Genomic DNA, 9,252 nt, shown 5'->3' on the forward strand with positions numbered 1-9,252 from the left:
TTTATGGCTGATGCAAGAATGCCAAAGGTACACTCTACTGTTCTTCGGGCCCTGGTCAGTCTGTAGTTAAAGATCCTTCTAGTGTGGTTCAAATCCCGACTGGAATATGGCTTCAGTAGGTTTTCACACATCTGGAAGGCCTCATCCCCAACCATAACAAATGGCATCGGTGGACCTTGAGTGTTGGGGAGAGGTTGTGGTGGTGGAAAATTGAAATTGTTGCCATACACATGGCGGCCCATATCTGAGTTCTTGAAACTCTGAGAATTGTTGCCACGGCCAAAAGCTCCTATGTCCACGGCGATGAAGCGACAGTTCACATCGGCTCTTGCCATGAGCACCACAGAAAAATATTTTTTGTAATTGAAGTACTCCAATCCTGTCCTGGCTGGTTTGATAATGCGAATGTGCTTTCCATCCACCGCTCCTAAACAGTTGAGGAAATCACACACATTCCAGAATTTTTCCGTAATTTCAAGCCACATGTCCAAGGTGGGTAGGGGTATAAACTCATCCTGGAGTACATTCCACAAAGCCCGGCAGGTGTCCACAACTATTCCAGACAGGGTGGATATTCCAAGCCGGTATTGGAAGTGGATGGATGATAAACTCTCTCCGGTGGCCAGAAATCTGGAAGAAAAACAAACACAAAAAAAAATTACAATCTATCCTTTTTATGGTGTGGTTATGATAAAAAAGGAAATGAAAATACACAAAAAATATATGTCAGAAAAAAATAAATTTGAACTGTCATTGGTTTAGATTTTAAACGTACCTTAATGTAACCAGCAGACGTTCCTCGGGTGGAATCGCTCTACGGAGCTGGATGTCCTGTCGCCGTATGGCTCCTTGGACACGAGAAAGCAAATCCCAGAACGAGTCTTGCGACATTCGTGTGTATTCCTAGAATTTCTCCGGGTTGGCATTAAGCTCGGCATTGAGCGTGTGATAGGCTCCACAGCTCTCACGTAGTTCAATAATGGGGTGCCTCCAAAAAACGCCTACGTTGTCTCCTTCTCCATCTTTCGTGATTTCTGTCTTGCTCCCAAGCAAAAGCACAGGTAAGAAACAGCTTGAAGCTGAAATCCAGGTTGAAATAAAAGCTCTCCATGTGAAGATAGAGCCCTAGGGACTATATATAGAGATCCCATCATATACGCCCTCTGTAGTCCCATTGGCGGTGTCTGGTTATCTTGATTTTTCTCTTGTGAAATTTCTCATCATGCGCAAAAACGCAAACGCAGGAAAAACGCATGTAAACGTGTACAAACGCGGCATTTTTTTAACCGCATGCGACAACGCATGCATCTAAAAAACACTGCGTTTGTACGCGTTTATATGTGTTTTTTCCACCACTTGCGGATGCGTTTTAAACGCTGTGGATTTAAACGCAAATGTGAAACCAGCCTTAAAGAAGCATTTTTCTTTTCAAAAATAAGTTTTGCATTGCCGTATTTTGAGGGCTATAATTTTTCAATATTTCAGCCAACCAAGTCATGGGAGGGCTTATTTTTTGCGGGACGACTTAAAGTTTTTATTTGTACCATTTTTTGGGCTCATTGTTGTGAATTCTGTGGCAGAGCTCCCTCCTGTGGTCACAAGTGGTACTTCGGCTGATTCTCTCTGTGAGCTTCCGTTGGTGGAGGAAAGTGGTACTGCGGCTTCTGAGTTTCCTTCCTCAGGTGTTGTGGTGAAGTCGTTAGGTGCTGCTCTATTTAACTCCACCTAGTGCTTTGATCCTGGCCTCCAGTCAATGTTCTAGTATTGGACCTGTTTCCTCCTGGATCGTTCCTGTGGCCTGCTGCTCTGCATAGCTAAGTTCCGCTTTGCTATTTTGTTTGCTGTTTTTTTCTGTCCAGCTTGTCTATTTGTTTTTTCCTGCTTGCTGGAAGCTCTCGGACGCAGAGGGTGTACCTCCGTGCCGTTAGTTCGGTACGGAGGGTCTTTTTGCCCCCTTTGCATGGTTTTTGTAGGGTTTTGTGTTGACCGCAAAGTTACCTTTCCTATCCTCGCTCTGTTCAGAAAGTCGGGCCTCACTTTGCTAAATCTATTTCATCTCTACGTTTGTCTTTTCATCTTACTCACAGTCATTATATGTGGGGGCTGCCTTTTCCTTTGGGGTATTTCTCTGAGGCAAGGTAGGCTTATTTTCTTTCTTCAGGCTAGCTAGTTTCTCAGGCTGTGCCGAGTTGCATAGGGAGCATTAGGCGCAATCCACGGCTGCCTCTAGTGTGGTTGGAGAGGATTAGGGATTGCGGTCAGCAGAGTTCCCACGTCTCAGAGCTCGTTCAATGTTTTTGGGTTATTGTCAGGTCACTGTATGTGCTCTGACCTCTATGTCCATTGTGGTACTGAATTACCTTATCATAACAGTACTGGAGGCCCAAAGTACTAATGATTCTCAATAGAGAGAAAAAAGAAGTTCTGAGACCATTTTTTTTTCTCTGCACTGTGTTTTGCCTTTTTTTTCCCCTAGACATTTGGGTGGTTCAGGACACAGGTGTAGCGATGGACATTAAAGGTCTGTCTTCATGTGTGGATCAGCTCACGGCAAGAGTACAAAATATTCAAGACTTTGTGGTTCAGAATTCTATGTTAGAACCGAGAATTCCTATTCCTGATTTGTTTTTTGGAGATAGAACTAAATTTCTGAGTTTCAAAAATAATTGTAAACTATTTCTAGCTTTGAAACCTCGCTCCTCTGGTGACCTAGTTCAACAAGTTAGGATCATTATTTCTTTTTTACGTGGCGACCCTCAGGACTGGGCATTTTCTCTTGCGTCAGGAGATCCTGCATTAAGTAATATCGATGCGTTTTTCCTGGCTCTCGGATTGCTGTACGATGAACCTAATTCAGTGGATCAGGCAGAGAAAAATTTGCTGGCTCTGTGTCAGGGTCAGGATGAGATAGAGGTATATTGTCAGAAATTTAGAAAGTGGTCCGTACTCACTCAATGGAATGAAGGTGCGCTCGCAGCTATTTTCAGAAAGGGTCTCTCTGAAGCCCTTAAGGATGTCATGGTGGGATTTCCTATGCCTGCTGGTCTGAATGAGTCTATGTCTTTGGCCATTCAGATCGGTCGACGCTTGCATGAGCGTAAATCTGTGCACCATTTGGCGGTATTACCTGAGCTTAAACCTGAGCCTATGCAGTGCGATAGGACTTTGACCAGAGTTGAACGGCAAGAACACAGACGTCTGAATGGGCTGTGTTTCTACTGTGATGATTCCACTCATGCTATCTCTGATTGTCCTAAGCGCACTAAGCGGTTCGCTAGGTCTGCCACCATTGGTACGGTACAGTCAAAATTTCTTCTGTCCGTTACCTTGATCTGCTCTTTGTCATCGTATTCTGTCATGGCATTTGTGGATTCAGGCGCTGCCCTGAATTTGATGGACTTGGAGTATGCTAGGCGTTGTGGGTTTTTCTTGGAGCCCTTGCAGTGTCCTATTCCATTGAGAGGAATTGATGCTACGCCTTTGGCCAAGAATAAGCCTCAGTACTGGACCCAGCTGACCATGTGCATGGCTCCTGCACATCAGGAGGTTATTCGCTTTCTGGTGTTGCATAATCTGCATGATGTGGTCGTGTTGGGGTTGCCATGGCTACAAGTCCATAATCCAGTATTAGATTGGAAATCCATGTCTGTGTCCAGCTGGGGTTGTCAGGGGGTACATGGTGATGTCCCATTTCTGACTATTTCGTCATCCACCCCTTCTGAGGTTCCAGAGTTCTTGTCTGATTACCGGGATGTATTTGATGAGTCCAAGTCCGATACCCTACCTCCGCATAGGGATTGTGATTGTGCTATCAATTTGATTCCTGGTAGTAAATTCCCAAAAGGTCGACTGTTTAATTTATCTGTGCCTGAGCACGCTGCTATGCGGAGTTATGTGAAGGAGTCCTTGGAGAAGGGGCATATTCGCCCGTCATCGTCGCCATTAGGAGCAGGGTTCTTTTTTGTAGCCAAGAAGGATGGTTCACTGAGACCTTGTATAGATTACCGCCTTCTAAATGAGATCACGGTTAAATTTCAGTACCCCTTGCCGTTGTTATCTGATTTGTTTGCTCGGATTAAGGGGGCTAGTTGGTTCACCAAGATAGATCTTCGTGGTGCGTATAATCTTGTGCGTATTAAGCGAGGCGATGAATGGAAAACTGCATTTAATACGCCCGAGGGCCATTTTGAGTATCTAGTAATGCCATTCGGACTTGCCAATGCTCCATCAGTGTTTCAGTCCTTTATGCATGACATCTTCCGAGAGTACCTGGATAAATTCCTGATTGTGTACTTGGATGACATTTTGATCTTCTCGGATGATTGGGAGTCTCTTGTGAAGCAGGTCAGAACGGTGTTTCAGGTCCTGCGTGCTAATTCTTTGTTTGTGAAGGGATCAAAGTGTCTCTTTGGTGTTCAAAAGGTTTCATTTTTGGGGTTCATCTTTTCCCCTTCTACTATCGAGATGGACCCTGTTAAGGTCCAAGCCATCCATGATTGGACTCAGCCGACATCTCTGAAAAGTCTGCAAAAGTTCCTGGGCTTTGCTAATTTTTATCGTCGCTTCATCTGCAATTTTTCTAGTATTGCTAAACTATTGACCGATTTGACCAAGAAGGGTGCTGATGTGGTCAATTGGTCTTCTGCTGCTGTGGAAGCTTTTCAAGAGTTGAAGCGTCGTTTTTCTTCTGCCCCTGTGTTGTGTCAACCAGATGTTTCGTTTCCATTCCAGGTCGAGGTTGATGCTTCTGAGATTGGAGCAGGGGCTGTTTTGTCGCAGAGAAGTTCTGATTGCTCGGTGATGAAACCATGCACCTTCTTTTCCAGGAAGTTTTCGCCTGCTGAGCGAAATTATGATGTGGGCAATCGAGAGTTGCTGGCCATGAAGTGGGCATTCGAGGAGTGGCGTCATTGGCTGGAAGGAGCTAAGCATCGCGTGGTGGTCTTGACTGATCATAAGAACTTGACTTATCTCGAGTCCGCCAAGCGGTTGAATCCTAGACAAGCTCGTTGGTCGTTGTTTTTTGCCCGTTTTGACTTTGTGATTTCATACCTTCCGGGCTCTAAAAATGTGAAGGCGGATGCTCTCTCTAGGAGATTTGTGCCCGACTCTCCGGGTTTATCTGAGCCGGCGGGTATCCTCAAAGAGGGAGTAATTGTGTCTGCCATCTCCCCTGATTTGCGGCGGGTGCTGCAAAAATTTCAGGCTAATAAACCTGATCGTTGCCCAGCGGAGAAACTGTTTGTCCCTGATAGGTGGACGAATAAAGTTATCTCTGAGGTTCATTGTTCGGTGTTGGCTGGTCATCCTGGAATCTTTGGTACCAGAGAGTTAGTCGCTAGATCCTTTTGGTGGCCATCTCTGTCGCGGGATGTGCGTTCTTTTGTGCAGTCCTGTGGGATTTGTGCTCGGGCTAAGCCCTGCTGTTCTCGTGCCAGTGGGTTGCTTTTGCCCTTGCCGGTCCCGAAGAGGCCTTGGACACATATCTCTATGGATTTTATTTCAGATCTTCCCGTCTCTCAAAAGATGTCAGTCATTTGGGTGGTCTGTGATCGCTTCTCTAAGATGGTCCATTTGGTACCCTTGTCTAAATTACCTTCCTCCTCTGATTTGGTGCCATTGTTCTTCCAGCATGTGGTTCGTTTACATGGCATTCCAGAGAATATCGTTTCTGACAGAGGTTCCCAGTTTGTTTCGAGGTTTTGGCGAGCCTTTTGTGGTAGGATGTGCATTGACTTGTCTTTTTCCTCGGCTTTCCATCCTCAGACTAATGGCCAGACCGAACGAACCAATCAGACCTTGGAAACATATCTGAGATGCTTTGTTTCTGCTGTTCAGGATGACTGGGTGTCCTTTTTGCCTTTAGCTGAGTTCGCCCTTAATAATCGGGCCAGCTCGGCTACCTTGGTTTCGCCATTTTTCTGCAACTCTGGGTTCCATCCTCGTTTCTCTTCAGGGCAGGTTGAGTCTTCGGACTGTCCTGGTGTGGATACTGTGGAGGACAGGTTGCAGCAGACTTGGACTCATTTCGTGGACAATTTGACCTTGTCCCAGGAGAAGGCTCAACGTTTCGCTAATCGCAGACGCTGTGTGGGTCCCCGACTTCGTGTTGGGGATTTGGTTTGGTTATCTTCTCGTCATATTCCTATGAAGGTTTCCTCTCCTAAGTTTAAACCTCGTTTCATTGGTCCGTATAGGATTTCTGAGGTTCTTAATCCTGTGTCTTTTCGTCTGACCCTTCCAGATTCTTTTTCCATACATAACGTATTCCATAGGTCATTGTTGCGGAGATACGTGGCACCTATGGTTCCATCTGTTGATCCTCCTGCCCCGGTTTTGGTGGAGGGGGAGTTGGAGTATATTGAGGAGAAGATTTTGGATTCTCGTGTTTCAAGACGGAAACTCCAGTATCTGGTTAAGTGGAAGGGTTATGCTCAGGAAGATAAATCCTGGGTCTTTGCCTCTGATGTCCATGCTCCCGATCTTGTTCGTGCCTTTCATATGGCTCATCCTGGTCGTCCTGGGGGCTCTGGTGAGGGTTCGGTGACCCCTCCTCAAGGGGGGGTACTGTTGTGAATTCTGTGGCAGAGCTCCCTCCTGTGGTCACAAGTGGTACTTCGGCTGATTCTCTCTGTGAGCTTCCGTTGGTGGAGGAAAGTAACATAGTAACATAGTAACATAGTTAGTAAGGCCGAAAAAAGACATTTGTCCATCCAGTTCAGCCTATATTCCATCATAATAAATCCCCAGATCTACGTCCTTCTACAGAACCTAATTGTATGATACAATATTGTTCTGCTCCAGGAAGACATCCAGGCCTCTCTTGAACCCCTCGACTGAGTTCGCCATCACCACCTCCTCAGGCAAGCAATTCCAGATTCTCACTGCCCTAACAGTAAAGAATCCTCTTCTATGTTGGTGGAAAAACCTTCTCTCCTCCAGATGCAAAGAATGCCCCCTTGTGCCCGTCACCTTCCTTGGTATAAACAGATCATCAGCGAGATATTTGTATTGTCCCCTTATATACTTATACATGGTTATTAGATCGCCCCTCAGTCGTCTTTTTTCTAGACTAAATAATCCTAATTTCGCTAATCTATCTGGGTATTGTAGTTCTCCCATCCCCTTTATTAATTTTGTTGCCCTCCTTTGTACTCTCTCTAGTTCCATTATATCCTTCCTGAGCACCGGTGCCCAAAACTGGACACAGTACTCCATGTGCAGTCTAACTAGGGATTTGTACAGAGGCAGTATAATGCTCTCATCATGTGTATCCAGACCTCTTTTAATGCACCCCATGATCCTGTTTGCCTTGGCAGCTGCTGCCTGGCACTGGCTGCTCCAGGTAAGTTTATCATTAACTAGGATCCCCAAGTCCTTCTCCCTGTCAGATTTACCCAGTGGTTTCCCATTCAGTGTGTAATGGTGATATTGATTCCTTCTCCCCATGTGTATAACCTTACATTTATCATTGTTAAACCTCGTCTGCCACCTTTCAGCCCAAGTTTCCAACTTATCCAGATCCATCTGTAGCAGAATACTATCTTCTCTTGAATTAACTGCTTTACATAGTTTTGTGTCATCTGCAAATATCGATATTTTACTGTGTAAACCTTCTACCAGATCATTAATGAATATGTTGAAGAGAACAGGTCCCAATACTGACCCCTGCGGTACCCCACTGGTCACAGCGACCCAGTTAGAGACTATACCATTTATAACCACCCTCTGCTTTCTATCACTAAGCCAGTTACTAACCCATTTACACACATTTTCCCCCAGACCAAGCATTCTCATTTTGTGTACCAACCTCTTGTGCGGCACGGTATCAAACGCTTTGGAAAAATCGAGATATACCACGTCCAATGACTCATCGTGGTCCAGCCTATAGCTTACCTCTTCATAAAAACTGATTAGATTGGTTTGACAGGAGCGATTTCTCATAAACCCATGCTGATATGGAGTTAAACAGTTATTCTCATTGAGATAATCCAGAATAACATCCCTCAGAAACCCTTCAAATATTTTACCAACAATAGAGGTTACACTTACTGGCCTATAATTTCCAGGTTCACTTTTAGAGCCCTTTTTGAATATTGGCACCACATTTGCTATGCGCCAATCCTGCGGAACAGACCCTGTCGCTATAGAGTCCCTAAAAATAAGAAATAATGGTTTATCTATTACATTACTTAATTCTCTTAGTACTCGTGGGTGTATGCCATCCGGACCCGGAGATTTATCTATTTTAATCTTATTTAGCCGGTTTCGCACCTCTTCTTGGGTTAGATTGGTGACCCTTAATAAAGGGTTTTCATTGTTTCTTGGGATTTCACCTGGCATTTCATTTTCCACCGTGAATACCGTGGAGAAGAAGGTGTTTAATATGTTAGCTTTTTCCTCGTCATCTACAACCATTCTTTCCTCACTATTTTTTAAGGGGCCTACATTTTCAGTTTTTATTCTTTTACTATTGATATAGTTGAAGAACAGTTTGGGATTAGTTTTACTCTCCTTAGCAATGTGCTTCTCTGTTTCCTTTTTGGCAGCTTTAATTAGTTTTTTAGATAAAGTATTTTTCTCCCTATAGTTTTTTAGAGCTTCAATGGTGCCATCCTGCTTTAGTAGTGCGTACTGCGGCTTCTGAGTTTCCTTCCTCAGGTGATGTGGTGAAGTCGTTAGGTGCTGCTCTATTTAACTCCACCTAGTGCTTTGATCCTGGCCTCCAGTCAATGTTCTAGTATTGGACCTGTTTCCTCCTGGATCGTTCCTGTGGCCTGCTGCTCTGCATAGCTAAGTTCCGCTTTGCTATTTTGTTTGCTGTTTTTTTCTGTCCAGCTTGTCTATTTCTTTTTTCCTGCTTGCTGGAAGCTCTGGGACGCAGAGGGTGTACCTCCGTGCCGTTAGTTCGGTACGGAGGGTCTTTTTGCCCCCTTTGTGTGGTTTTTGTAGGGTTTTGTGTTGCCCGCAAAGTTACCTTTCCTATCCTCGCTCTGTTCAGAAAGTCGGGTCTCACTTTGCTAAATCTATTTCATCTCTACGTTTGTCTTTTCATCTTACTCACAGTCATTATATGTGGGGGCTGCCTTTTCCTTTGGGGTACTTCTCTGAGGCAAGGTAGGCTTATTTTCTTTCTTCAGGCTAGCTAGTTTCTCAGGCTGTGCCGAGTTGCATAGGGAGCATTAGGTGCAATCCACGGCTGCCTCTAGTGTGGTTGGAGAGGATTAGGGATTGAGGTCTGCAGAGTTCCCA

The sequence above is a fragment of the Ranitomeya imitator genome, chromosome 1 (genome assembly GCF_032444005.1).
Source record: "Ranitomeya imitator isolate aRanImi1 chromosome 1, aRanImi1.pri, whole genome shotgun sequence".
NCBI lineage: Eukaryota > Metazoa > Chordata > Amphibia > Anura > Dendrobatidae > Ranitomeya > Ranitomeya imitator.